The sequence below is a fragment of the Macaca nemestrina genome, chromosome 5 (genome assembly GCF_043159975.1).
Source record: "Macaca nemestrina isolate mMacNem1 chromosome 5, mMacNem.hap1, whole genome shotgun sequence".
Classification (NCBI taxonomy): Eukaryota; Metazoa; Chordata; class Mammalia; order Primates; family Cercopithecidae; genus Macaca; species Macaca nemestrina.
This window is the reverse complement of record NC_092129.1, coordinates 159,173,004-159,200,924: the sequence shown is the minus strand read 5'-3', so window position 1 is coordinate 159,200,924 and position 27,921 is coordinate 159,173,004. Positions and strand designations below refer to the sequence as shown.

General features: G+C 42.6%; 1 protein-coding gene across 8 annotated transcripts in view; it reads right to left on the bottom strand.

Moving 5' to 3' along the window:
- Window positions 1-27,921, bottom strand: part of RIPOR2 (RHO family interacting cell polarization regulator 2) — a 248,951-nt gene that overhangs the window by 81,323 nt on the left and 139,707 nt on the right. The window contains exon 1 of one of the 8 annotated variants that reach the window (XM_071097515.1): window positions 27,545-27,804. The exons of 5 other annotated variants lie outside the window; for them this stretch is intronic. The gene's annotated coding sequence lies outside the window, so the exon portion shown is untranslated. Of the gene's footprint in view, window positions 1-27,274; window positions 27,487-27,544; window positions 27,805-27,921 lie in introns of those variants that run through there. 2 more of the 8 variants (XM_011742691.3, XM_071097516.1) reach the window with 2 other exon arrangements.

Genomic DNA, 27,921 nt, shown 5'->3' with positions numbered 1-27,921 from the left:
AATCATGGTGATGGTAGCACAAATGTATAAATTTACTAAAACTCAAACTGTCCACTTAAGATGAGTAAATTTTATGGTATGTGAATTGTACATCAATAAAGCTGTTTAAAAAAAATCACTACCAATTTCTAGAAAAAGTCATCATTCCTTCTGCAAGAGGAAGTGCCAAGAAATCAGGACTTGGAAAAGCTGAATCAGTAAGCAACCAGCTGAGAGTTGCTTTCGTGATTTGATCCTGTCTCCCAGTGAGGCTTCATAAGATGTAACACCTGCCCTCATTGCACTTTCTGAGTCATTTCTTCATGCCAGATTTAGGTTCTTCCTTTCTTTTTCCCCTAACAATGCCATCCTGTTTATGCTCCCCCACATCTTGGTCAAGAGCAGATGTATAATTGAGTTGTCTGAAAGAGGCATGTGGGCCAGATGTAAATAGCCTGCTATGCAAAATGATTATTTAAGATGAATACTAAAAATAGGTGTCTGCTTATTATATGGTTACAAGGTACCTATTACAGAGCAGTTGACTAATCTTTTTTAAAAAGTAAATATATTTATGTCATTGGCCTTGAAAAAATATGGCTGCTTTAAAATAAAGCAACGCTAATATTTGCTTCTCGGTTGTCAACACTGTTTGTCAGCCCAGTGATGAATGCATGCGTGATACACTGCTTGACTAAGACAACTGATGTGAATGCATGAAAAAAAAGTGTAGACCAACTCAACAGAGCCTCACTCCTCAGCAAGGCGATGGAAGAACCAAGACCAGGTGTTCTAACTGGCCTCTTGGGCAAGTCCTAAACTCAGCCTCAGACTGTATCTGTAAAAGAAGTAATTCCTCCCCATTTTAACAGGCAAGCATTGCAAGGTTCAATTGAGATCAAAGGTTCATCCAATCTAACAATCACAAGACTACTTGGTCATGTGGACTGACTTTCCACCGTCTCTGTAGATGGCTGGATTTCTGCTTTAAAACACAGAGAAAACGACGAAGTGCTTTACAAAAGGCAAAGTGCTTGAGAAACCACAGATTACTATAATGAATACTTAGTTTTAACTCACTTGAAAAAAAGAGACTTAATTTTCAGAATCTCTGGAAAGTGATATGATAATTTTCTTTCCATGTTTTCTAAGACTCCATCAATCAACATAATTTTTAAGTATATATTATACGCTCAGCACTGGCAGGATACTACGTGTTGTCCAATATCCAAAGACAACCTAAGACTGAGCTCTGCTTTTAAATTTTTTAACAATTGAAGATAACGTGACTATACATAAAGCAGATTGGAGACAATTTTTGATGTAAGAAATAACAGTGTAAAATTTTAAGTGGTACCTATTTCTGTTTTTGTTTTGTTTTTTTGAGACAGAGTCTTGCTCTGTTGCCTAGGCTGGAGGACTGGAGTGCAATGACTCAATCACAGCTCACTGCAGCCTCAATCTCCTGGGCTCAAGCAATCCTCCTGCCTCAGCCTCCCGAGTAGCTGGGACTACTGGCATGTGCCTCCACACCCAGCTAATCTTTTTGATTTTTAGTAAAGACGAGGCGTTGCTATGCTGGTCAGGCTGGTCTTAAACTCCTGGGCTCAAGCGATCCTCCTGCCTCGGCCTCCCAAAGTGTGAGAACTTCAGGTGTGAGCCACTGTGTCCGGTCAAAGTGGTACCTTTCTTAATCTTCCAAGGAAAGCAACACAGCAGAGACAATAAGAATGTGGAATCCAGAGTCAGACACATCTGCATTCAGTTTGGGTTCTACAGCTACAGCTGTTTGAAATTCTGCACATTATTTAACTTCTCTGAATCCCAGTTTTCTCATTTATATAAAAGGATTAACATTTCAGAGGATTTTCGTGAGGTGCAAATGAGATAATACACACAAGACCTGGTATGTAGTAGGTGTTTAATAAGCCTAGCTGTTAATAATAATTTAAATAATAAGGAGTTTTATCAAAAAAGAGGGAGATACATAAGACAGGAATAGCCAGGCAAGTTTAGGTAATGCTAAGGAAGCTAGAAACTAGCATCTTTTCGAAGACAGAAATTTTTAGGTAATTAAAAAGCATAGATTGATAAGGACTATAAATATGGGTACCTGGGATGTGCAGTTCGAAAGTCAATTTTACAAAAAAGATTTTGATTTTGAAATAATTTGAAGCTTACAGAAAAGTTGCAGGAAAAGTACAGAAAGTTCTCATCTACCCTTCACCCAGATTCATTCATCGACATCTGCCACATTTTACTTTGTCATTCCTCCTCCAAATACACACACACGCACATTATTTTTTCCCAAATCCTATGAGAGTAATTTGCACATATGTATTTATATACATTTCCTCCCCCACACTGAGTAATTTGCAGATGTGATGCAAATTTACTCTTAAATACTTCAATGTGTATTTCCTAAAATCACAGACATTTGCTGACATTTCATTGACTATCATAGTCTAATTATCAATATCAGGAAATGTAACATCAATACAATACTATTATCTCAGGTACAGACCTTACTCCAATTTCATCAATTGTCCCGATAACGTTCCATGTATTGTCCCTCCTCCCCGCATTCCAGGAGCCAAACCAGGATCAGATGCTCCCTGTTTTGTCATGAGTCTGTCCTTTAATCTGGGACAGTTTCTTGGTGATTCTTTGTCTTTGACATTGACATTTTAATGGAATTCAGGCCAGTTGTTTTGTACACTGGCCCTTAATTTGGGTTTGTTTGCTGTTTTCTTGTGAGAAAGAGTCAGACTATGCATTTTTAGCAGTGATACCACATAAGTGATATTGTCCTTCTCAAGGCATTGCATCAGAGGCTCAAGGAGTTGCTTGGTGCCATTACTGGTGATGTTAACTTTGATCAGTTGGTTAAAGTGTTGTTGGCCAGTTTCTCCTATGGAAAGTTACTATCTTTGCCTTTGTAATTGATGTGTAGTTGATAAGGAGGTACCTTGAGGCTGTACAAATATCTTGCTTCTTTAACCCAGGAGTTTTAGCATCCATTGATGACTCCTGCCCAAATCAATTATTCTTATAATAATGGCAAAATGGTACTCTTTAAACTCGATCATTTCTTCTACTGTAAAGACAGAGCTTTTTCTAATCCTTTTATTCATTCATTTATCTCTTTATTGTCATTGTATGGACTCACGGATTCTTATTTTACTCAATGGATTACAATCCATTACTATCATTTGATGCAAAAGCCAACTGTTTTCTAGAAGCATTTTCTGAGCACCACGGCCAGAGGGATCTCACATTGTGAACCTCAAAACTTTGAATTACTGATGGGGGAATTAACATATTCAGGGCCTTGCTTGTATTTTAGTTATTTTCCCGAATGTCTTCTCTCTTTAACCAAGCTACACCCATCTTGAGAGGGGGTACCAGCTGTCTTCTGAAACTTCTCTGATGCTTGGTACGGGGAAAGATACCAAAAGCATTGGCTCTGCAGCCAGGGTGATCCAGGCTTCACCCAAGTCACCTGCTCTCTTTAAGCCCTAATTATTCTTATGAATAAATTGATGATCATACCTAAGTCACCAAGGGTGTTTTGAAGAGAAAATGAGATAACATATGTAAAAGACTTCATGTGGAATAATGGTCTTTTCTACTAACTAGGACTTGCAATTTGAGAGAGATGTGACTTTTATCAAATGGAATGTGCTAATAATAAACCCATGCACATTTCACAGGTGAAGAAATACATAGAGATGAAGTAATTTGACATTACTGCTCTCCCTTTCCTCTCTTTTATTCCTCTTCAAAGCAATGATAGCAAAGTACGTTGAAGCTTTTTTAAGGGTCTGGCTGAGTCATTTGAAGAGCAAAGAAGAAATGTTAATAGCATTTCCATTCACTGGGACAGTCAATTGTAGGAACTTCTGGATAATTGACACCATTTTAGCCCTGGGGAAAAATGAAACTATTTCTTCTCCTTTTCTGGTGGATTAAATAAATGCAGGGAGTAGCAGCTGGCCTCATGATAATTAGAAGAGAAATGATTCAGGGCATAAAACTTGCTTAAGTCTAATGAGGGGTTGGGTTGATTTTGACTAACGTTGTCATAACTCATTTTAAAAGGCAAAGTCTAGAACACTTGTAGACCTTCATTTGGTGCACACTACATGTCAAACCAGGACCAACTGTTTCCTTATTAGACAGAAAAAGCATTTTACACTTAAATGAAGGCTGATGCTATTTGTAATAATAAGTACGTTTAGCTATTAAAAAAACCCAGCAAAACCCATGTATATCAAAAAAGGAACATCTCTTGGACCATGATCTTCAGAGACAGCTTGGCTGATCCTGCTGAGAAGAAAACACACCCAGCAAGGATCCTCATTTTTTGATCACCAGGTTAAAAAAAACACTGCCATATAGAAGAAAATGGCCCCATTCCTGGTATTATCAGCTCCTTCAGGCATATTTGCATGCAGCCTGTTTTCCCTAGAGCTTGGCAACTCATTTCTAGCTAATAGCGATTACTGCTTCTTTACTTCAGAACAGCATCAAAATGATACTGACATCCTCGCTTCTCTTGGTATTTGACTTTACTGAAATTACCATTTTTATAAGCTAATATTTTTTATTGTTCTCATTACAACCAACCTACATCTTTGGGAATCCTAAAAAGAAAAAGCCACTAGGTTTCAGGAGAATGTACCCAACAGTGTGCTGGAAGTATAATTACACACCATGTGCTTGTTTCCTTTGCCCAACATGTGCAATTAATGCTGGTGTTTATTAATGGGCATGAGGGTACAGGAGGAAATTGAATTGAGCCTTATAAATAAAGCTACACGCTGTATTTCATCTCAGAGAAAGGATAAGAAATTATCTTAAATGAAAGCATTTCAGATGTGGCTTACATAATCACACTAATAGATTTTTCATATGGCCAATTAATTTCTTTCTGTCCATCCTAACAAATAAATTGAATTGATGGAGAATTGACTGGCAATTATGTGATGGTAAAAATAGCTGAAAACATTACTCAAATATGGTAATATTCTATGATCACGGCCTTTGTTTGAGCTAGGTTAGAGTTAAACCCTTGCAACATGAAGGTAAAGCAATGGACTTAAAACTAAGTCAGCCCTTTCAAACTCCAGTTACATTCGTCATTTTATTCCTGTTGTTATGACAACACTTTAAAAAGCAGCACTTTAAATGCTTAACATTTAGGCATCTTATTATAGACTGGAAAATAATACATGAGGGTATAAAGTGCTGTTCCTAGGAGCTTAAAAGGGGGCCTGGTGATCATCAAGAGATGCAGCTGGAACACCTGGACTCCTTTCTCTGCTGTGTCCTCTAGAGCTCAGTAACTTTGCTTTTTTCTACCCTCAGGGGAGTGAGAGCTCATCCAAGGGAGGGAAGCTTAAAGAATTTATGTGGGAAGATACAAATTATTATTCATAGCCTCTATTCTGTGGTTTCATTTGTGAATAAGAAATTCACCCATGACCTTAAGTATTTTATTTTCTTGATTATAGCCTGTGTCATGCAGTTTTTAAAAGGCTGTATGTGATGATGTGTTCCAATTGATTTTAGTTGCTTATTGTTAGCTACTGGAATGACCTGTTTATGTGAATATAACTTTATAGAAGGAAATTCATAACACATAATTATTATGAAAATTAATTATTGATAAAGAGATAATGTGTTGGAGTGAACCTCTTACATGGATCAGTGACCTATTGTGTTTGTACTGTTCTCTGATAAAAACATATAAATGCTTGTTAAATTTAAAATATTATTTTTTAAAAGCAGCTAGTTGCTTTAAAACAATGTATGTCCCTATACGTAGATGTTTTTATTAAGGAAACAAGCTAGTTGAATGTTGGCACTTTCCAGTTATTATGTATTAGTAGGTTGAAAATTATCTGTCATGTTTAATTCTCTCTGCCTTGAAATAAATTTCCCTGATAATTTTACCTTGGTAGAAAAGAAGTAATTGCATCAAAAAGATACCTGCACCTGTATGGGTTTTTAAAAAATTTATTTTATTTTATTTATTTATTCTTGAGACAGAGTTTCACTCCTGTTGCCTAAGCTGGAGAGCAATGGTGTGGTCTCGGCTCACTGCAACCTCCGCCTCCTGGGTTGAAGCGATTCTCCTGACTCAACCTCCTGAGTAGCTGGGGGATTACAGGTGTGCGCCACCACGCCTGGCTAATTTTTTTGTATTTTTAGTAGAAATTGGGTTTCACCATGTTAGACAGGCTGGTCCTGAACTGCTGACCTCAGGTGGTCCGCCCGCCTCAGCCTCCCAAAGTGCCGGGATTATAGGCGTGAGCCACTGTGCCCGGCCTGCACCTGCATGTTTAATGTAGCACTATTCACAATAGAACAAAACTATGGGATCAACCTAAGTTTCCATTGGGAGTTGATTTGATAAAGAAAATATGGTATATATACACAATACAATACTATTCAACCATAAAAAATAAAATGTCTTTTTTTTTGTTTGTTTTTGAGACGGAGTCTCACTCTGTCGCCCAGGCTGAAGTGCAGTGGCTCGATCTTGGCGCACTGCAAGCTCTGCCTCCCCGGTTCATGCCATTCTCCTGCCTCAGCCTCCCGAGTAGCTGGGACTACAGGCGCCCGCCACCACGCCCAGCTGATTTTTTGTATTTTCCGTAGAGACGGGGTTTCACCGTGTTAGCCAGGATGGTCTCCATCTCCTGACCTCGTGATCTGCCCGCCTCAGCCTCCCAAAGTGCTGGGATTACAGGCATGAGCCACTGCGCCTGGCCAATAAAATGTCTTTTGCAGCAACATGGGTGGAACTGGAGGCCATTATCTTAAGTGAAACAACTCAGACACAGAAAGACAAATACGGCATGTTCTCACTCAGAAGTGGAAACTCAATAATGTGTACAAATGGACATAGGGTGTGGAATGATAGACCATGGAGACTTGGGACAGTGGGGAGAGGGGAGGGGAGTGATTAAGAAATTACTTCATGGACACCATGTATGTTATTTGGGTGATGTATACACTAAAAGTCAGACTTCACCACTGTGCAATCTATGCATGTAACAAAATTACACTTGGACCTTGGTACCCAATAGATTTTTTCTTTTTTTTTTTTTTAAGAGGCAAGGTCTTACTGTGCTGCCCAGGCTGGAGTATACTGGTGCAATCATAGCTCACTAAAGCCTGGAACTCCTGGGCTCAAGTGATTCTCTCCCCTTAGCCTCCTGAGTAGCTAGGACTACAGGCACATGCCACCGCTCCCAGCTAAGTTTTAAAATTGTTTGTAGAAATAGGGTCTTGCTATTTTGCCCAGGCTGGTCTCAAACTCCTGGGCTCAAAAGACCCTACTGCCTCAGCCTAGGAATACAGGGGTGGGTCACTGCACCTGGTTCCCATAAATTTATACAAAAAAAGAAAAAAAAATTATCTTGGTCTTTCTAAATGTGTGCTGTTTTGTATAAAGTCACGTGAATTATTACTGAACAAAGTATAGCTGACCAAAAAAAGTAGAGGAAGAAAACTATAACAAACTGACTCACTGCAGAACAACCCAGTGTCAAAGAGTTATTCCAGGATCTTAACAAAGTAAGGCAATGCTATGTACGTGTGTACCGTCATATGCCAGCAGTTGCAAACTTGAGTGGCTTCCCATGTGGCTACACATGTCCTCTGCATGGTAATTTTAGTAAATTAAACTGCCATAAAAGGAATAGTGGTTTCATTGCTGGTCCTAGCTGCTGCATACCAAAAGGTAGCCACATGTATAACATCTGCTGAGTTATTTTTGGTTGCCAAAGACAAATAATTTGTCATTAGAATGCAAAGCAGTTAGATATAGCTACGTGCAAATATCTAGATTATTAACAAAACAGAATTATGTTCCTTTTTATTGTATATCAAGGGTGTTTAATAATTTCTTACTATTCTTTGTTTAAAGTATTTGAAGCTGTAATGACAGTAACGAGATTAAAAAAAGGCCATCTAATTCTTATCTTTAAGTACGATATAGCATAAAGAAAGAACAAATGCTTATGCATCTGAGACTGGATCCATCAACATACAGCAAATTCCCAACGCCAAAGACAAAAGAATATATTAGAGGCATATTTGTACATGTGTGAAATGCCGTATTACTTGTATTCTGAGCCCAAAAGGCACTATCCCATTGTTTCCCCTCTCAGAGGCCCACGTAACTCCTATAATCACACCAAGCTCTCACTTAGGTTAGTGAGTTAGCTTTCACAATCCTCTTGCCTATTTATGGTCCTTAGCCAATTTACCTAGAGTGGAGTTACATCCATTCTTATTTATTTTATTTTTTTTGAGACAGGGTCTTGCTCTGTTGTCCAGGCTGAAGTGCAGTGGTGTGATCTCGGCTCACTGCAAACTCCACCTCCCAGGTTCAAGTGATTCTCGTGCCTCAGCCTCCCAAATAGCTGGGACTATAGGTGCGTGCCACTAACCCCGGGTAATTTTTGTATTTTTAGTAGAGACGGGGTTTCACTATGTTGGCCAGGCTGGTCTCGAACTCCTGACCTCAAGTGATCCACCTGCCTCAGCCTCACAAAGTGCTGGGATTACAGGTGTGAGCCACATCCATTCTTACAGAGCAAGAAAATGAGGGTTGGAGACTTTTCCCAAGACTCCCATCTCCCCTAATGTACCCTCCATCACCTCACACTCACCAGTTTTAAATCCTGTTTCTCCTACATCATTCCCTATGCTTATTCCCAGGACGTACTCTATCCTCTGGGTCACACAAGAATTGTTTGAAGGCCACTTTTTAGTTTTTGGGACTCAAATCTCACTCTATTGCCTGGTCTTCTTCTGGCCCTTGTCTTTTCCATTTTTTTCTAGTTCACTGGGGAGAAAGTAGTTTTCACTCATTTTCTTGTGTCCTCATCTCATCAGCCTGGGTGAAGTTATAAATAGTGGAGTAAGAGGTGCTGATTCTTTGGACAGCCTAGGAGAAATAAAGCAGGGAACAGATCTTGTCTGGAAAGATTTTCACAGGGCCTCAGAATTCTTACTAATCAAAGAATTTATTCGCGGGAAAAAAGGGTGGGAGAACAAGAAGAGACGCAGGAGACAAAGCAACAGAGGCAATGTGTAGATTCTGTTTGGATTATGATGACAAACCAACTGAAAAGTCATTTTTGAGATACTTGGGATGTTTTAATATGTACTAGATATTAGATGATATTAAGGAGTTATTTACTAATTTTGTCAGGTATAAAACGGCCCTAGGGTTATGCAAGAAAATGTACATACTTAGTTTGAGGCTACAGTGAGTTATGATCTTGCCACTGACTCCAGCATGGGCAACAGAGTGAGACCCTGTCTCTAAAAAACCAAACCAAAACAAAAGTGTGCATACTCTTGAGATACAGTGGAAGTAGGTAGAAGTGAAATCCAGAGGTCTGAATTTGCTTTAAGATACTTCAACAGCAACAATCACCAAAGGGATCGATCGAGCATGGAAAAATCTTCCCGATTTTTGTAACTGGGTGATGGATATTCAGGAATTTGTTACCTCATTTACTCTATTCCTGTGTATGTTTTAAAAGTTTATTTATTGGGTGTCTACCAGCCCACTGCTGATACGAAAAGACAATCCCAAATAGCTTAAGAGTATCAGGGCACTCATCTAGCAGAAAGTAGGTGAGGGTAGTCTCAGAGACAGTAATTCTTAACCTTTACCCCCTTTATGGAGTGCTTTAGGACACGGTGAACGTAGGAATGGGGGACATAGACTGTAGGCAACATGTGAAAACCCTTATCCTCCTCAGGTCTCTGTGCAGATAAAGATGAGGCCATGGAGAAGGGGAATGTGTCTATTTTCTCTAGAAGATTATTTGGTTTGGCCTTTTAGCCTGGTGCGTTTACTCTATCCCACTTCAAAGCAAACAAGAAGCCTATAATCTGACCACACTGGTGCTCAAATTAACTGGTTTCAATAAATTCCAGATCTAGCTAATTTTCCACTCCACTCAGGCCAACATCTGTGTAAATACAGAAGCCCCAACCAAACTGGGGAGCATCCTTCTTGCATGTGACCCAGATCAACAGGGGAAGAGAATCGTGTTGTCAGGGAACCTTAGATTTTGCCTGTATCATCTGGTTTATAGGCAGAAGCGTGTGGGGATATTCTGGGACTTTCACCATAAACAAGAGAACAGAGAGGTCCTAGGCTGTCAGGATCCAAAGAAACAAATGCACAATTTGAGCCAACTGGAAGCACTGAACTGGGTCACGGCAGCCACGCAAAAATGAAAAGATGAAATAATCTCCATGTAGGGAAGTTCGGTGTTCAAACCAACTGCCAGAGGCCTTCTCCACCATAGCGAGCTACCAAAGAATTTAGTCGTACCAGGCGCTAGGAGGAGCAGGCGGCCCGTTAGAGATCAAAATCAACAGAAAGAAAGGTTCACCTTCTGGTGGCTGCACAGCTGTTTGTATCTCAAATATTACTTGGAACTTCAAAGAAACCCCTTGATTGACGAGGGGCCTTCAGGACAATATTTCATGTTTGCAGATTGCACTTTTCCAAATGCTTTGGCACCTACTCTGTATGCTAACAGCAACCCGTGAGTTAGGTAGGACAGTGATTATTATTCCTGTTTTACAGGAAGAAGAGGTTGCATAGAAGGGAAATTCATCTGTATTCTGAAACTGACCTGTAGGCAACTGTTCCAACAAGATTGTTAGCAGAACTGAAACTGGAATGAGGGTTTCTGTCGTCCAGATGGGGTCTTGTTACTACTTATCTCCGTTCTCCTTTAGCTAAGAATGCAGAATTCCCTTACTAATAACAATTTCCTTTTCCCGTTTCTTAATTTTCTGTCAACTGGGAGGGGAGGATCATCAGTTCTCAGAATGCCCTGTGGCCCCACAAACATCATCAATCAGTACAAATCCAATTCAGTGCTCACATGGGTTAAGAACAGTGACTGGGGTCTCACTATGACCTCCTGTTCCCTGTCCCCAGGTGTTTTACTTTCATATCCCATACCATTCCCCACCACTAGGTGCTCACTGAGGGTCAACAACACAGTATAACAATAATAACAGCATTTCAGTTTCAACAAAAATAAATGGATAAATGGGTCATCTTTGCTATTCAGAGAGTAACATCCTGCACTTATACTCTTAGGGTTAAATCCACAGTCATGTTGACTGTTAGAAATGGATTTAATGGGTTTATTTGAAGACATCTGCTACATTAAAATATTTATCCTTGTCCCAATCTCTGCATCTTCCTATTGATATAACTGTCAATAACCTCTAGAAAGAGCCTAATGTAATGCACTAATTTAGAGGTTCTCAAACCAGGCCACATCTTAGAATTGCCTGGGGAGTTTTTGTTTGTTTGTTTGTTTGTTTTTGAGATACAGTCTCGCTCTGTCGCCTAGGCTGGTGTGCAGTGGCACCATCTTGGCTCACTGCAACCTCCGCCTTCCAGGTTCAAGCTATTCTGTCTCAGCCTCCCAAGTAGCTGGGATTACAGGCGCACGCCACCACGCCCGGCTAATTTTTGTATTTTTAGCAGAGACGGGGTTTCACTATGTTGGTCAGGCTGGTCTCAAACTCCTGACCTCATTATCCGCCTGCCTCAGCCTCCCAAAGTGCTGGGATTACAGGCGTGAGCCACCACGCCTGGCACCTGGGGAGCTTTTTAAAAATGTCATTGCCCAAGCCTCATTCCCAGAGATTCTGACTTAGTCTGGGGTGGGGCCTGGGTATAAGTACTTAAAAAAAAAAAAAAAAAAAAAATTTCCTAGGGTTTAATTTTTCTCCATACACACAGCATGCAGTGATCATGTCACATTTGCCTCCCATTCTTTTAACAGGTAAAGAAAAAAAAAAGAGTCATTCATGTTCTTTAGTCACTTGGCTTGAACTTCACTACAAAAAATATTTGAAAAAGGCATTACAAATATTTACGAGAAAAACAGGATAAAATTGTATCACTCATTCAGTCCCATACAAGGAATGGTTCTGGGAATCTTAGGATTTAAAAGAACTTCTTCATTGCATTGTTGTGAAGACTTAAAAGGAGCCCCATGTCAGGATTGGAATTTGTTGTCATCTGTTCCTGTGTTTTCCAGTGTTTCACTAACAAAACAAAAGCCTTCTACTTCAGCAGTGCTGAGACCAAAGAATCCAGCCTCCCTGGGTTTGCGGCATGGCAGCACCACTTTATACTGTGTGGCTTTCACAGGTTGCTTAAGCTTCCCAGACATATCTGTATAATAGGGATAATAAAAGAACCAAATTCGTAGGTCGCTATGAAAATTATATAGGTCAATTACTAGAAAGTGCTTAAACAGTGAAAGGGTTCATTGCTGTTCTTGTTACAGTGATGAGGATATATTATCAAGTCAATTCCAGTTTACTAAAGTCTAGGTTGAGACTTCCTGCGCATCTCCTAGAGGAAAAAAAGCTTCAAAGGAGGTTGATTTCATGAATTTTATCATGTACCTGGGCTGTCATTTTTAACTACTGTGCATTCTCAACTCCCTTGAAAGTTGAATTAATAAGGTGAGATTCAATTATAGAGACTACATAATATCAGGAGGTCAAAAATCATCAGCTCTTCCTATTAAAAAATAGGCTGGGCACGGTGGCTCACGCCTGTAATCCCAGCACTTTGGGAGGCCAAGGTGGGCAAATCACGAGGTCAGGAGATCGAGACCATCCTGGTAAACATGGTGAAACCCCATCTCCACTAAAAACACAAAAATTAGCTGGGTGTGGTGGCACGTGCCTGTAATCCCAGCTACTCGGGAGGCTGAGGCACAAGAATCGCTTGAACCCAGGAGGCGGAGGTTGCAGTGAACTGCGATTACACCACTGCACTCTAGCCTGGTGGCAGCGCAAGACTCCATCTCAAAATAAATAAATAAATAAATAAATAAATAAAGTAAGTTGGTATGAAATGTGGCACAGGATCCCAGGGTATTTTACCACCAGAAGGAGGGATTTTGAAGAGTCAATTTTCTCTGATATGATTGTGAGCTTTTCAGCGAAACCCTCCAGATAATCAGCTGCTCTGAACATTTTCTTTTTGAAGAACGCCATTCACACTGTGTATTTCTCAACCCTCATCCCAAGACATTGGAAGTGAAAATACAGGGAGCCATGAATGTGGGTGTTAAGTCTAATCAAATGGGATGAGCAGAGTTCAGAATGTGAACTAGGCAACGTCTTTCACAAATGACATGCATTCACTTAAGAATGCATTTCGATTCCTAGGAGGGCCAGAAATTTTTTCTGTACCAAAAATACATCATTTGGCAGGATGAGTCTATTGTTTGAGTCAGCAGTGCGGGTGTTCCAGCCCCAGGAGCAGATGCCCTCCAACTGTTCAGACTGGGGTATTCAGGGTGAAGAGAGAAGGGGCCACAGCGTGGACAGGTGGCTGCACACAGCCAGTCATAGCACCCCTCCCCCTCTGCCATCCTCCACATTTGGATTCCGGATTACACTGTGTGCCACAATTAATATTCACAGCAGGAAATGGCAAGTATCAAATTTACCAGTTAGGTTTCTGTTAGCACTTCCAGAGTCAAGGAAAATTGTTTAATAAGGGCATTTGTCTTAGTAAATGAAAGTTCGCCTAAACTTTACATGTGTATATATGACATATTTCCTGAGAGTTGACTCTGAGGCAATTTCATGCCATCATACCGCTCATTAACAGAGGGCCTTAAGTTACAGAGAATCTTAAAGATGGTCACAGTTAGTGTTTTTATTTTTATTTACTTGTTTACTTATTTTTTGAGACAATATCTGGCTCTGTTGCCCAGGCTAGAGTGCAGCGGCGGGATCTGGGCTCACTGCAATCTCCGCCTCCAAGGCTCAAGGGATTCGCAGCCTCCCAAGTAGCTGGGACTACAGGCATGCACCACCATGTCTGGCTGAGGCAGGAGAATTGCTTGAACACGGGAGGCAGAGGTTGCAGTGAGCAGAGATCGCGCCATTGCACTCCAGCCTGGGTGACAGAGGGAGACCCAGAAGAAAGAGAGAGAGAGAGAGGAAAGAAGGAATGAAGGAAGAAAAGAAGGAGGGAGGGAGGAAGGAAGGGAAGGAAGGGAGGGAGGGAGGGAGGGAGGAAGGAAGGAAGGAAGGAAAGAAAATCAAGCCAAAGTGTAGTGCTAGGCACAAAGTATGCACTCAGTTAAATGACACCTCTTACCCTATTATTATCATCATCATCACTAAGGTCAAGGGTAAAAAGACAAATGGCCTTATCTAAACAAAGCTTTGTGTTTTTATGCTTTGCTATGTTTTCCTAATTAAGTTGGTCTTACTAGAATCTATAACCTGAAGCGATAAGTTCTGGCACAGTAATAAGATTATTATGAAGTTGTAACTCCATTGTCTAAGCTGAGCTCCTCTGTGAGGGGGTGTGGGGCAAGGGGTAAGTCATCTTCAACTCACCCTGCTAATATTTTCTGCAGATAAAATCTGATTATGGCAAGTAAAGTTGCCTTAGATAAGTTGTATCACTTTTTCTCGAAAAAGGGCTATTGAGGGCCAAATAGAGGTCTTCCTTTTTCTCTTCATGAAATTGCCTTTGGTTGGCCTTTTTTGGATCTTTAGAGAGGTTGATGGAGGGATAAGAAAATAAGAATGAGGCCGGGCGCGGTGGCTCACGCCTGTAATCGCAGCACTTTGGGAGGCCAAGGCGGGCGGATCACAAGGTCAGGAGATCGAGACCACGGTGAAACCCCGTCTCTACTAAAAATACAAAAAATTAGCCGGGCGCGGTGACGGGCGCCTGTAGTCCCAGCTACTCGGGAGGCTGAGGCAGGAGAATGGCGTGAACCTGGGAGGAGGAGCTTGCAGTGAGCCAAGATCGCGCCGCTGCACTCCAGCCTGGGCGACAGAGCATGACTCCATCTCAAAAAAAAAAAAAAAGAAAAATAAGAATGAAGATCAACGTGCAAGGTGTTGCCTCTTGAACTTCACTGCAATGAACTAGCTCAATTTAACCTCCCGTGTATACGTTCCCATATAAGATATTACTTTTACAGTTCATCACTAAGGGGATGTGTCCTTTAAGGAACTGCTGTGTTTTGTATGCCCATCTTTCTGCTAGCAGTAACTTAGGTGATAACTTCCTATGTTCCCCTTTCTGCCTGGTTACAAGGAAGCTCAGAGTAAAATTTACTGCTCTGTCATAACAAGAACATACTTACTTTCTCTGGCTCCTCCTTTTGATACTGGTATTCTCCTTTCAAAATTGTTCATTATTGTAACCTGTCTCAACTCAGCATCAGGGAGTAGTTTTTTTTGTTTTTTGTTTTTTCAGTAAACTTGAACCACCTCTTCTTAGTCTTCTCTCAATTACTAGGTGTGAGTTCAAAGAGGCCTTAGCAGCTATCTATTGCTTGACAAAAGTCACAGGGAAATTTCCACTGATGTCCATTCATTGCCCCATAATTTGTTCCAGCTGTTTGTTTCAGATTTTGGAAGCCACTGGATCATGGAGGTTCAGGGACAATGTGGGAACAAGTAATGTGATCATTACTGTAAATCTCCCATAAATCTTGATAAAGGAAATACTCATCATTCCCATTGAATTATCCCCATAAAGGAAGTTGTACTCAGGCTAACATGGGGCCCATGAAGATAACTTCTGCACTGATTTGAAAAATGGGCACTTCTGGAAGAGATAAAATATGAGTTAAGTCAGTGAATCACAGCTATTGTTCTGGAAATTATATTCAAATCTAGTCAGTCCAAATCCGAGAACTCTATTTGTGATGCAAATCAAAGAAAGAAAAATACTTCTACTTAGCAAACCAATGCAATTTTGCATATCATTCAGATTAGTTACCACTTTAAATCTTTTCTGATAGAGAGATAGAAGGGTAAACCATGCGTGAATTAACCACATCTGACGCTATTCATTTTCCTTCAACTGCAGGTAATTATCCTGCATAATTCTCCTATGCATAAATTAAAACTGCATGAATTAACAATGAGCTTGTTTTCCTACATTCAGTAATTAAGACAAAATTGATCAAGGGATACTTTACATGTGGGCACGGATCAGACAAAAGTCCTCACAAAAGACAAGGAATGATTCCTTTATTCTCTCAGGTTTGTTTTTTCTCCATTTCCCTCCCCTTTTGTGGGGTTGATCAGATCTCTGAGGCGTCAATCGTTTGCAAGAGGAAGGAGAAGGCACGCCACTGACATGGCGTTATTTATCAGGATGCATTGCTTACTTGGAGAAAAAGTGCCCATGTCGTTTCCCGATGATAGGGCATCTTTGCAGACACACTGCTTACCCAGCTGGAATAATGAACCTCGCAGATAGAGGATGTGAAAAATCTTCTTCTTGATTATAATAGAAGCCTAAAGAGTCTCATTAACACCTTGATAGCAACTGAGAACCTCAGCCTGCGTGGACAGTCTCTGTTTCAAGTTGCTAAGCCAAAAGATCTGGCAGCCACAACTCAGCTAAGTTATGTGGGAGAACTCGGGCTTTTCGAACATGCTACAAACTGGCAGTTGCTGTGGGAACTGTGGCTCTGAATTTGGAGTCTGTGTATTTACATCCACAGTCGCAGCACAGCCCAGACTCTGATGCCAGACGGCCTAGGTTTAGAACCAAGCTCTGCCTCTTAGTAATTTTTCAGAACCTCCATTCTCTCATCTATAAAATGGAGTAATTACCTCAGGGTGTTATGAGCACCCAATGAATTAGTACATGTACCTGGCACATTAGCAATGCTGTTTAGTGATATTTAGTGATAACTATTACTTTTATAATAATATAAAACATGTTTATTTAGATTGGGTGTTTCATTGTATGAGAAGCTTGGCTAGGCGTGGTGGCTCCCATCTGTAATCCCAGCACTTAGGGAGGCTGACGCAGGGGAGATGCTTGAGCCCAGGAGTTCGAGACCAGCCTGGCCAACGTGGTGAAACCCCATCTCTACAAAATATACAAAAATTAGTTGGGTGTGGTGGCATTAGCCTGTGGTCCCAGCTACTCAGGAGGCTGAAGGGGGAGGATTGCTTGAGCCCAGGAGATTGAGGCTGCATTGAGCTGTGATCTGGCCACTGCGCTCCAGTCTGGGTGACAGAGTGAGACTCTGTAGCTTTCTGTCAATATGCAATATGAGATATGTGTACACATATCTGTAATTCAGAATTTGCATTTATTTGTTGGGTTTTTTTGTCTTGCTTTTTGTCGTCGTTGTTGTTTTAAGAGAAGGGCTTGTCAGAGCTGGACTTGAACTCCTGGGCTCAAATGATCTTCCCACCTCAGCCTCTGGAGTAGCTGGGACTACAGGCACAGACCACCACACCTGCCTTAGATTTCGTATTGTTTTTGAAAATTTCAATGGCTTCAAACTCCTCTTGTGTCCAGGAAGGCCTTGCCTCTGTACCTATACTCAGGATCCTATGATTGACCTAAAGGGAGATGATAGAGGGAAGGTCATTTTTACCATATGTAGAATCTTATGTGCCAGGCTTGGTCAGGCTTATACTCCCCCAGCTGGATTATAAAGGAGTGAAACGAGTCCCCGACACGAAAAACTATGCATCCTTTCAATAGGGCCTTTTTCAGTACCTTTAGCCTGATTACTGTATATTCACATTTATGAAAACATCTTGAGTTAATGCAGCCCCTTAGTCCCTTCCTGCTTTGGCTATTTTCTTCCATCAGTGAGGGAAAGAGCCATTTTGTGACAACCAAAGAACAAAACCAAAACAAAACAAAAATTACATCTGGAAAACATCCTAATGTGAAGAAATACACATTGAGGATCTGGAAAAAAAAAATGACCCTTAAAAAAGAAACACCACGTGCCATTTCTATCCTATTTTAGGCCAAAGACCATTATGACAAAATTCAAAGGGCAAACTTTTTTTGGAATGTCATGGGAGCCTGAAAAGGGAGCCAATTCCTGACCTTTATGTCATTACAGGGGCAGGTTTCCATTTGCAAAACCAAGTGTCCAACTGAGGACATGATTCATGTTGTAAGAGAAAATGATCATACTTTGAATAGGCCACAGTTTGGTGACTGAAGAGGGACGGCAGGCAGAACAAATCACCTCTCCTCCCTTCAGAGAAACACTGTTTTTTGCTGCCTCCAGGCTGGCCAAGTGGACCTCCCGGGGTGGGAGCCCCCAGTGAGGAGTCAGAACATCTCAGCGCTAACCAGCTAATCCATTCGTTTGGTTTCCTAATTTGTGAAATTAGAGACATTGACGTTACATCACAGGGTTGTTCTGTGGTTTAAATGAGACCATGGTTGTAAAAGTTGTTGAAAACTGCAAAAATCCACAGAGATATAAGGCACTATCACTTGGACTAAAGTATCGTGATGACTATCCTCAACTGGACCTGGAACTTAAACTTGAGGAACAGCAGACTTTAGGTATCAAAGAAAAAGGGTTGTGCAGAAGAGAAGTGGTAGAAAAGGGCCGGGCGCGGTGGCTCATGCCTGTAATCCCAGCACTTTGGGAGGCCAAGGCGGGCGGATCACGAGGTCAGGAGATCCAGACCACGGTGAAACCCCGTCTCTATTAAAAATACAAAAAATTAGCCGGGCTCGGTGACGGGCACCTGTAGTCCCAGCTACTCGGGAGGCTGAGGCAGGAGAATGGCGGGAACCTGGGAGGCGGAGCTTGCAGTGAGCCGAGATCGCGCCACTGCACTCCAGCCTGGGCGACACAGCAAGACTCTGTCTCAAAAAAAAAAAAAAAAAAAAAAAAAAAAAAAAAGAAAAAAAAAGAAGTGGTAGAAAAGGAAACAGCAGCAGTCAGCTGGCTGGAGGAAGTAAGGGATCGCCAGCTGTGGCAGAATGTACTGCAGGTGTCAGAGCATAGTCAATAATCCAATTACTTCTTCTTTTTCTTTTCTTTTTTCGCTTTTTTTTTTTTTTTTTTTTGAGATAGAATTTCACTCTTCTTGCCCAGGCTATAGTACAGTAGCATGATCTTGGCTCACTGCAACCTCTGTCTCCTGGGTTCAAGTGATTCTCCTGTCTCAGCCTTCTGAGTAGCTGGAATTACAGGCACCCGCCACCACGCCCGGCTAATTTGTTTGTATTTTTAGTAGAGCCGGAGTTTTACCATGTTGGTCAGGCTGGTCTCGAACTCCTGACCTCAGGCAATCCACTCACCTCAGCATATCAAAGTGCAGGGATTACAGGAGCAAGTCACCGTGACTGGCACTTTTTCTTACTGGCATTCTTTTCTTCTCTTTTTCTGCATCTCCTAAGTGGGCCCCCAATTTGAGGACACTACCTGAAGTATGGTTTGTACTACCTATACTTGCTACATTGAGAAAGATCTGCTTTGAAAAGAAGTTATTTGGATTCCTGTTTGTTCACATGCTAGATTAGCCAGTTTGAAACAACTCCTTCTCCATGGTACCAACTCCACTTTCCCAAATCCTCCCCCGACAAACAAACCAAAATGTGCAACAGTTTGCTTCTAATATACAATTTAAGAATGGATTTCTTAGACCAATATTCTGCAGGCGGAGAAGGTGAGCTTTAGATTTGGCTGTTCTGTGACTGCTACTATCATGTTATTTACCTCACAGGGAAGAAATTTGATAGGAATAACACAAGACTGTGGTCATATTTGACCTTTTTCTGTGTCTGGCCGTATAAACCGATCTAGTTATTTATTGCTGTGTGACAAATCATTCCAAAATATAGTGGCCTGAAACAACAGCAGTGAGTCAGGAATTGGGAAGGCCTCTGCTAGACAGTTCTGGCTCACGGTCTCTCCTCAGTCAGATGGTGGCTGGACATGGAACAGCAGGGTTTGGAGGAGCTGGGGGCTGGCCAGGCATCTTCCTCTTTCTCATCTTCTCAGTTCTCTCTATGTGATCATAGAGAGGTAGCTTGGGCTTCCTCCTAGCATGGTAGTCTCAGGATAGTCAGACTGCTTGCATGGCAGCTGCTAACTTCAAGAGTTAGTATTCCAGCCAGTAAGGTAGAAGCTGAATGTTCTTTTATGATCTAGCCTTAGAAATCACATTCTCTATTGATTGAGAAAGCCACAGTTTTGAGGGGAGAGAAAATAAACCCCCATCTCTCAATGTATCAGAGTCACTTTATTGAAAGATCATGTGGGGTGGGAGTTATTACTGAGGGCATCTTTGGGAAAATATAATCTGCCAATCTGCCATATGGACGGGCTGTAAGTAGTTAAAGGTTAAATTGCAGAAAGTCAGTATTTATCCCTGATATGGATACTTACATAAAATCTCTCCTTAATCTCCAGATAGCAACTTTTTTGTTTTTTTTTTAACTTATTTGTTTATTTTTAAATTTTTATGGGTACACAGTAGGTGTGTATATTTAGGGGATACATGAGATATTTTGATAGAGGCACATAATAAATAATAATTACATCAAGGTTAATTGGGGTATCCTCCAGAGAGTAACTTCTAATGTGGTAAAACAGGCAACTATTCTGATGCCTCTCCCCTACCTCCCCTTTGTATCTTAATGACTTAACACCTGTTAAACTTCCTAAAAATCTCAGGCATCCACTTGTGTTCTGCCACATGCTACTGTCCCTCAGAGAAGGATCGTGCCATGGACATACACCTGCAGCTCCCCGAGTTCCTCATGACTTTCACTGGCAGCTGCACCGGATACAGTGATCGGCACTCAGCATCGTCTCAACCCCTTTTTGCTGCCTTCCTTACTGGAGCTGGGAAGCTGAAAACTGCACTGCCCAGAATCCCCTGCAACTAGGATTCCATGTGTGAGTTGGGGTCTCTGTCAAATGCACTTGCACAAGATTGAAGGTAGAAGCGAGGGCAAGGCTTGTGTGTATGAGTTTCAGATGGCTGCTGTAACAAATTGCCACAATTTTACTGGCTTAAAGTGAAAATGACACATATTTACAGTTCTGGAGGACAGAAGTCTAAAATGGGTCTCACTGGACTAAAATCAAAGTGTTGGCAGGTATGGCGGTTCGAGGAGAAAATCTATTTCCCTGCCCTTTCTAGCTTCTAGAGGTCACCTGCATTCCTTCCCTTGTGGCTCCTTCCTCTATCTTCAAAGTTAGCAATGTTCCATCTCCCTGATCTTCTTCCATAGTCTCATTCCCTCTGACACAGCAGGAGAAGGTTCTCTGTTTTTAAGGACAAATAGAATTAGGTTGGGCCCAACTGGGTAATCCGGGATACTGTCAAGTCCTTGACTTAATCACATCTACGAAGTCCCTTTTGCTATGTAGGGTGACATAGTCACAGGTTCCAGGCATTAGGACATGGACATCTTTGGGGGTTGGATGCGCATTATTTTGCTTACCATAGCAGACTTCTGCTTCTTCTATTGTCACTGCTGGCAGCCACCTTCATGGAGTATCTGCTTTTTCTGTAGTGGCTTCCTGGCTGGCTTTTTCCTGACCATGCTAGTGGTAGTCTCATTCTGGAGCCAGTAGCTTCTCAAATCAGTGCATAGCTTCTTTTGTTTTTGGAGATGGAGTCTCAATTTGTTGCCCAGGCTGGAGTGCAGTGGTATGAGATCTGCTCACTGCAACCTCTGCCTCCCAGGTTCAAATGATTCTCCTACTTCAGCCTCCCTAGTAGCTGGGATTACAGGCGTATACCACCGTGCCCAGTTAATTTTTGTATTTTTAGTAGAGATGAGGCTTCACCATGTTGGCCAGACTGGTCTCAAACCCCTGACCTCCAATGATCCACCTGCCTCGTCCTCCCCAAGTGCTGGGATTACAGGTGTAAGCCACCGTGCCCAGCCAGTGCACAGCTTCTTGAGTATAGGTTACGCAGTGGCTCCAGTAGCCCTGTTTTACAATATACTTTTCTTAGGTGTTCCAAAAAGCTCAACCTAGAGTGTGTTTCCTTATCCTTCAACTTAGAGAGTGTTTAGTTGGCCTTCCTGGCCCAACCATCCTGTAACCCATTTTATTTTAGATCCTTTCTGCTGAGTAGACTCTAATCTCTGCAACTGAGCCCTGATGAATGTTGGATCACCTGTGGGTGTCCATCACCTCAGCTTCATCTCTCTTTTTTTATAAGCTCCACTTATTTCTCAGGATGAAGCATCACTGAGAAAACTCTAGGTTAGATGAGAACTTGGGAGGATACAGATCAAAATGGCTAAAATGGTGCCAATAACCTTATAAACTAAAAGTATGGCACTGCAATTCAAGGGTTACAGCTGGTAGTTATCTTGGAATCTTCACATAGGATAGGTTAACCTTGAACCTCTGCATATCAGCAGGGCACCTTGTGTGAGTATACATTAATTGGAAGGTAGACTGTCACAGCTAAGGCCAAGGCCAAGTCATTCCAGGACTTCATATGTAGCAAAAAGTAGAGAAATCAAATGTCATACTGGGATTGACCTCTTGGGAGTTGCACTAGCTCCAGGGGCTCCAGGAAACTGTCACTTTGAATTTATTTCTCCTAGTAGAAGGAGGAAAATCACGGGTGCTTTTAGTGTTTCTCTGCCTTGCTTTTGTATTTCTCAGGTACTCTCCCCACTTTTCTGCCCTTGCCTTCCTTCCAAGAGCTCACCTGGAAGCCAAGGTCAGAAGGAGACAAGCTTGAAGAGAATGGAGTCATTGTTTCTTCATTTAATATCCAAAACAATTTGTTTGAGAAGGAAGAGATCACTTCCAGGGGTAGAGGTAAAGGCCAATAACATTAAACCCAAAAGTTAAGAGGCAAATACAAGAAAGAATTAAAAGACACTGTTGTTTTTCTGTACATAAAGTTGGTTTTCGGTATGGTCGTTGGCCAACCTTGTTCTAGTATCATCATCATTAATAGTAGCCTTGTTTCACAATTGTTCTTATCTGACCTTCCTTGCAAGACATGCCTTTTGACTGTCCCTAACTTTCCTACCTTCAGTCTTGATCTTAAATCTAGGTTCACAGGCAGTTAGTTAATAGTTGATACCTATCATCAGGTAGGCAGCATGCAAGTCCCAAGGATATAGGAACAAACAAAACAGATCCTCTGTGCCTTCAGGGAGCTCACAGTCTTCCCAGTCTTTTTGTCTGGTAACTATTCCCTTTTCCTTTCAGTTTACCTGTAATCTTAGAATAGGCACATGAATGAAATCTTCATTGACTACTCCAACCACAGCCTTCTTCCTCTGACCTCTCATAGTCCTTTTCTCTAGGGTGACTATGTGATTGCAACACTTCTGAGTGAAAGGTGGTGCTATTAATAATTATGCTGAAACAACAGGTGTCTATGGGGCAAACCAGGACATCCAGTCACCCACAGCACACTATCCAACTCAACTGTGCTCCTCCTACTTCTCCACCAGACTGTGCTCCCTAGAAGGTATAATTAATATCTTACACTTTTTCTTTTTCTTGAGGGCTTCACTCTGTCACCTAGGCTGCAGTACAGTGGCATTATCTCTGCTCACTGCAGCCTCGACCTTCCAGGCTCAAGTGATCCTCCCACCTCAGCTTCCAGAGTAGCTGAGACTACAAGCATGCGCCACCATGTCTGGCTAATTTTCCCTTCCCTCCCCTCCCCTCCTCTTCTCTCCCCTCCCCTCCTCTTCTCTCCCCTCCCTTTCCCTTCCCTTCCCTTTCTGAGATGGGGTTTCACCATGTTACTCAGGCTGGTCTCAAACTCCTGGATTCAAGTGATCTTCCCACCTTAGCCTCCTAAAATGCTAGGATTACAAGTGTGCGCCACCGCACCCGGCCAATATATTATACTTTTATGTTGAATGAGATGTCTAACTTTGTCCAGACCTTAGAATAATAATTGCCCAGTAAGCACATGTTTAAATTGAAACAAAAGTGGGATTCTCCTAAATTATGTAACATTACAGACTTGAACTTAAAATCCACCTCAGAATTAAAAATGATTGCAAATCAGTTTTAGAATGCTAAACGATGTAAAAAATACTTCCTTTGAGACTCCTCTCTCCTTGGTCTGGTAGAGAACTCATTTTGATCTAATGGAACACAACATAGAAATATTGCACCTCATTTGCTTTCACTGTTGAAAAAAAATCTAATTTCCTTTTTAATTAATGTAATGAACTTGTGAAAACATTCATCCCCTCCACACAGCACTCATCAGTTCATGTAAACAGTGCACAATAAAATAAATTGGAGCAGCTTCTTTTCTTCATAGTGTTCCGGGTTTCCTTTGAGGGAATTAAATCCAGCACAGGGCCATGTGTAAATGATCTTTTTTCTAGATAGCCTGCTGCACTCAGGAAAACATTGATTATTTTTAGGGAATGTTTCCAACCTAAGTGAGATGAGTTTACTGTGACCAAAAAGCAAAACAAAACAAGACAAAAACCTGGACCGTGAACCTACAGAAGAAGTTGGTGGCTGCAGAAAGGAGACACAGAAGAGGGAAGAGGACATGTGAGGGTTTCATGCTTAATTCTCTGGAGATACATGATGCATTGAGTGATTTTGTTCAATTGAATCAACTTGAAGGCTTCCATATGCATAACAGTGAGATTCTCGTTTTCAGGGGAAAAATGTCGTTTCAAGAAACTGCCTATAAGTAAATGAAATGAAGAAACGAAGCTAAAAGAAGGGCTCCTTCCAGATGAAAAGGCATATACTCATGATCATTCTCCTTTTCTGAACAGATCTTTCTAATAATCACATTGCAGGGTGTTTACATGACAACTGCTTTATGACACCATTCTACACCTAGGTTTGCCTTTGGGGAGCCAATTATGAGCGACTGGGCTATCTGTACCTCCTCTCCCCACCCCCACCCCAATTCCCTTGCTCCATTGTCTGTTTTCAGCTGGTATTCTTTTCTGGTTGAATGGCCACAAACACAAGCTGTCTATCTCTCCCAGCTCATGGAGCTCAGCTTGGCAGATGAAAATAACCCTGTTTAAGGAGCTGTTCACAAGCACGAGGCCCTGCTCACAGGACCACCAGTGCAGGAAGCCCAAGTAGAAAGTCAAATCTGCCATTGCCCTGAGGAGCGCCCATTGTGTAAATAAAATGGACTTTCACTTCTATCACCACTTCCTCCCAAGAAAAGCAAGGAACTGTTTTTAGACTTCTGACTTCTTTTCAGAATGAAAACAGATAATCTATTGAATGCAATAAATGATTAAATAAAACTCTGGTTTGCAAACCCTTCAACCCAAGGGACTGTTGTATGTACAATTCAGCTATTTAATATAAAATCTGAAATCTGTGCTATTCACCCTGCACAGTTGCCTTTGTCTATATTTTAGTCTCTTGACAGAGAGGTGAACCAATAATCTGTGAATTAACACAAAATGTAACAGAGAAGTGTCTTGGTAATACTTACAAGTGGGCATGTGGTTGATATAACAGTTGGGCTGTGGGGTTTTATCATAATAGGGGTGTTTCCACTTTAGTGACCTCATATTTAGAGAAGGACACTTGGCAGTCATTAGCAGGGCCCCAGGTCAATGGGTATCAATACTAAAGAGCAGAATTTTTATGCGAGTTTAGCTAACAAGACCCACAGATATAAATACCTCCCTCCACCCACCCCCAGCCTCCTTGGCTTCTCCAGGTCAACCTTGGGTGGGTCCCTTGTCTGCTGGAAATAACTTCACTTTGCAGTTAACAAAAGGAAGGAGAGCCATTTCTGGAATTGTGTTTGGGTAATCAGAATTCTATGCAAGTCCCTAGTGAATGCTTTTGGTTTTCCTTCTCTCTAGCTTGGTATTTCTTTATATTTATACTAAGGATAAAATATTCAAAGAGAAATCTCACATTAGAGTGTCAGAGGAAGAGGGAAGCAACAGCAACTGGGGGGTCCTTTGGAAAAGCAACATGTGCAGTATGTTTTTACTAAACAGATTCTCCAATGTTCAAGTTTTCAAATGTTTGGATGCAGTAAATTTTTGGACAGGCAGATGCATTACCTTCCTGGGGAAAAGACACAATTTGACACTATTGTAACTGAAGGGGAAGCTGAGCACAGAAAGCTAATGCTGAGTGCTGGGAGATGGAGGCTTCAGATAGGGGAGTTCCTCAAGCCGCTGTTTCCCTAAGTTGGCACATCCCTGCAGTTTGTTCCTACAGAAGGATAACTACTGATGCTTCCTAATTAACCACTGGAGAATAGCCTTGATGGTGCTGGTTCTCGGAGAGTTCATGGCTGACATCCCCTGCTGTGACAGCAGCTAAAATACAATTTGATGAAGGTAGATGGTGTGAGTGGGCAAGCTCAGAGGCTGGTCCAAAATGGCTGGAGGAGCAAGGGGAAGAGGGGAATTGAATGAGTGGGAATACCCGGGCAGGGGAGGGAAGGAGGTGGGTACACTCTTAGAGCAAGACAGACCCGATAGAAAACAAAAGGGAAGAAATGATTGTGTGTCAGGTAACAATCGGGCAGACGCTCACACAGGATATCCCCAGTCCCGTAGAGATGGCCAAGTACAATTTCTTCAGAATGGGGGCAGTGATTAGTCACAATCCTAGATCTTCTACCAAGTGTGTGGACATAAGAGGGTAAGAAGTGGGGAGCAGGGAGGAAACAGCTCCAACATTTATTTTAAGACAGTCACAACTGTTTTCCCAGATCAAAAGCTTGAACATTTTTCCTCAGTCACTCAAGCAACATGTAGGTATCTCCAAGACAAGGACCTGGGAGCCTACCAATCTCACTCTGTGCCACCCCCATCCCAGCAGAATTAGCCCGATTCTCCTGCTTTTCCACTTGCTCTCCAGGGAGCTGTCACTTCTCACAGCACCTCTGCCACCTTAACACCTGATGACTTCTGCTTACCTAATTTCAAAATGCACCTACTCCCTTCGAACGTGAGGGGTCTCTATCTGCTGCCCACTGCCCTGTGAGAGGGAGCTAGAAGGTCATCGTCTCCGGCAAGAGAGCTGCACATGCTCCCCTTGGCCAGCCCCCTCCCACGCCACGGATACCTGCTAGGGTGCTCCTGTCCTCAGGTGCATCCCCTCCCCCCATCTTTCCAGACACAGGCATCGAAGCAACACATTTTTTCCTTTCTTGCCCCTCTTCCCAATTCTCATCCTCCCATTCCACCTGGCCAATTTGGAATTCACACACGGTGAGGAAGGAGCTGGTTCACAGTCCAGCTCAATCGGGCAGCCCGGGGGCAAGTGAAGACCCTTGAGACTGCTATCAGCCCTGAGCCGGATTCCCCATAGGCTCTGCGAATGCCGAAGTCGTTCCGTGCCAGGGGGCCACCCAGGACTCCCATCTGGGGGCGCTCGCACACATACCCCTCCCTGACTCCCAGGGCCCGGCGCTTCCTCGCCCCAGAAATGTCCCAACGCCGGGCAATGCTGTGGGCCCCTCTAACCTTGGCCCGTTCCTCCACTCTCCAGGGCATCCTTCAGTTCTGCTTGCAAAAAGTGCGCGTGCCCCTTTCGCTTAGCAACTTCCCGACTGTACCCTGCGGGCTTCAGATGCCCGAACCCACCAGGGTGGTGGAAGCCGAGGACGCTCCAGTTTCAACAGCTGCTTAGCATGCAACGCTCATTCAAGTCGAGGACACCCCTCCCCACACAGACCTCACCGGGTTGTAAGCAAAATCAGAAGCTAAAAAGGAGAAATGAAAAGGTGAACCTACCTAACGACGACGGCTCCTTGTCATGTCAGGGGCACACTCAGGGTTCTCTGGCATGGCATATAAAAGCCTCCGCACCAATGCAACGCCCGGAGCTGCCCGCACCTCCGGCTTTGCAGACAGCCTGAGCTCGCTCACTTGGGTGAAGGGGACCCCGGGAGGCAGTCGGGTGGACGCGAGCTGCCCGCAGCGCCGGCTGCCCTGCCGCGTCCGCTCGCAGCAGCTGCGGCGCGCGGGCTGAAGTTGCGGGGCTGGCGGGCGAGAGGGTGGCGGAGCGCGGAGCGAGAGCTGCGGAGCGGGCTGAGGGGCGGGAGCCGTGAGGAGGGGGAGGCGCGGCGCGGGGGCCGGCGGCGTCACTTGTGCTGGGAGGGGAGGGGAGG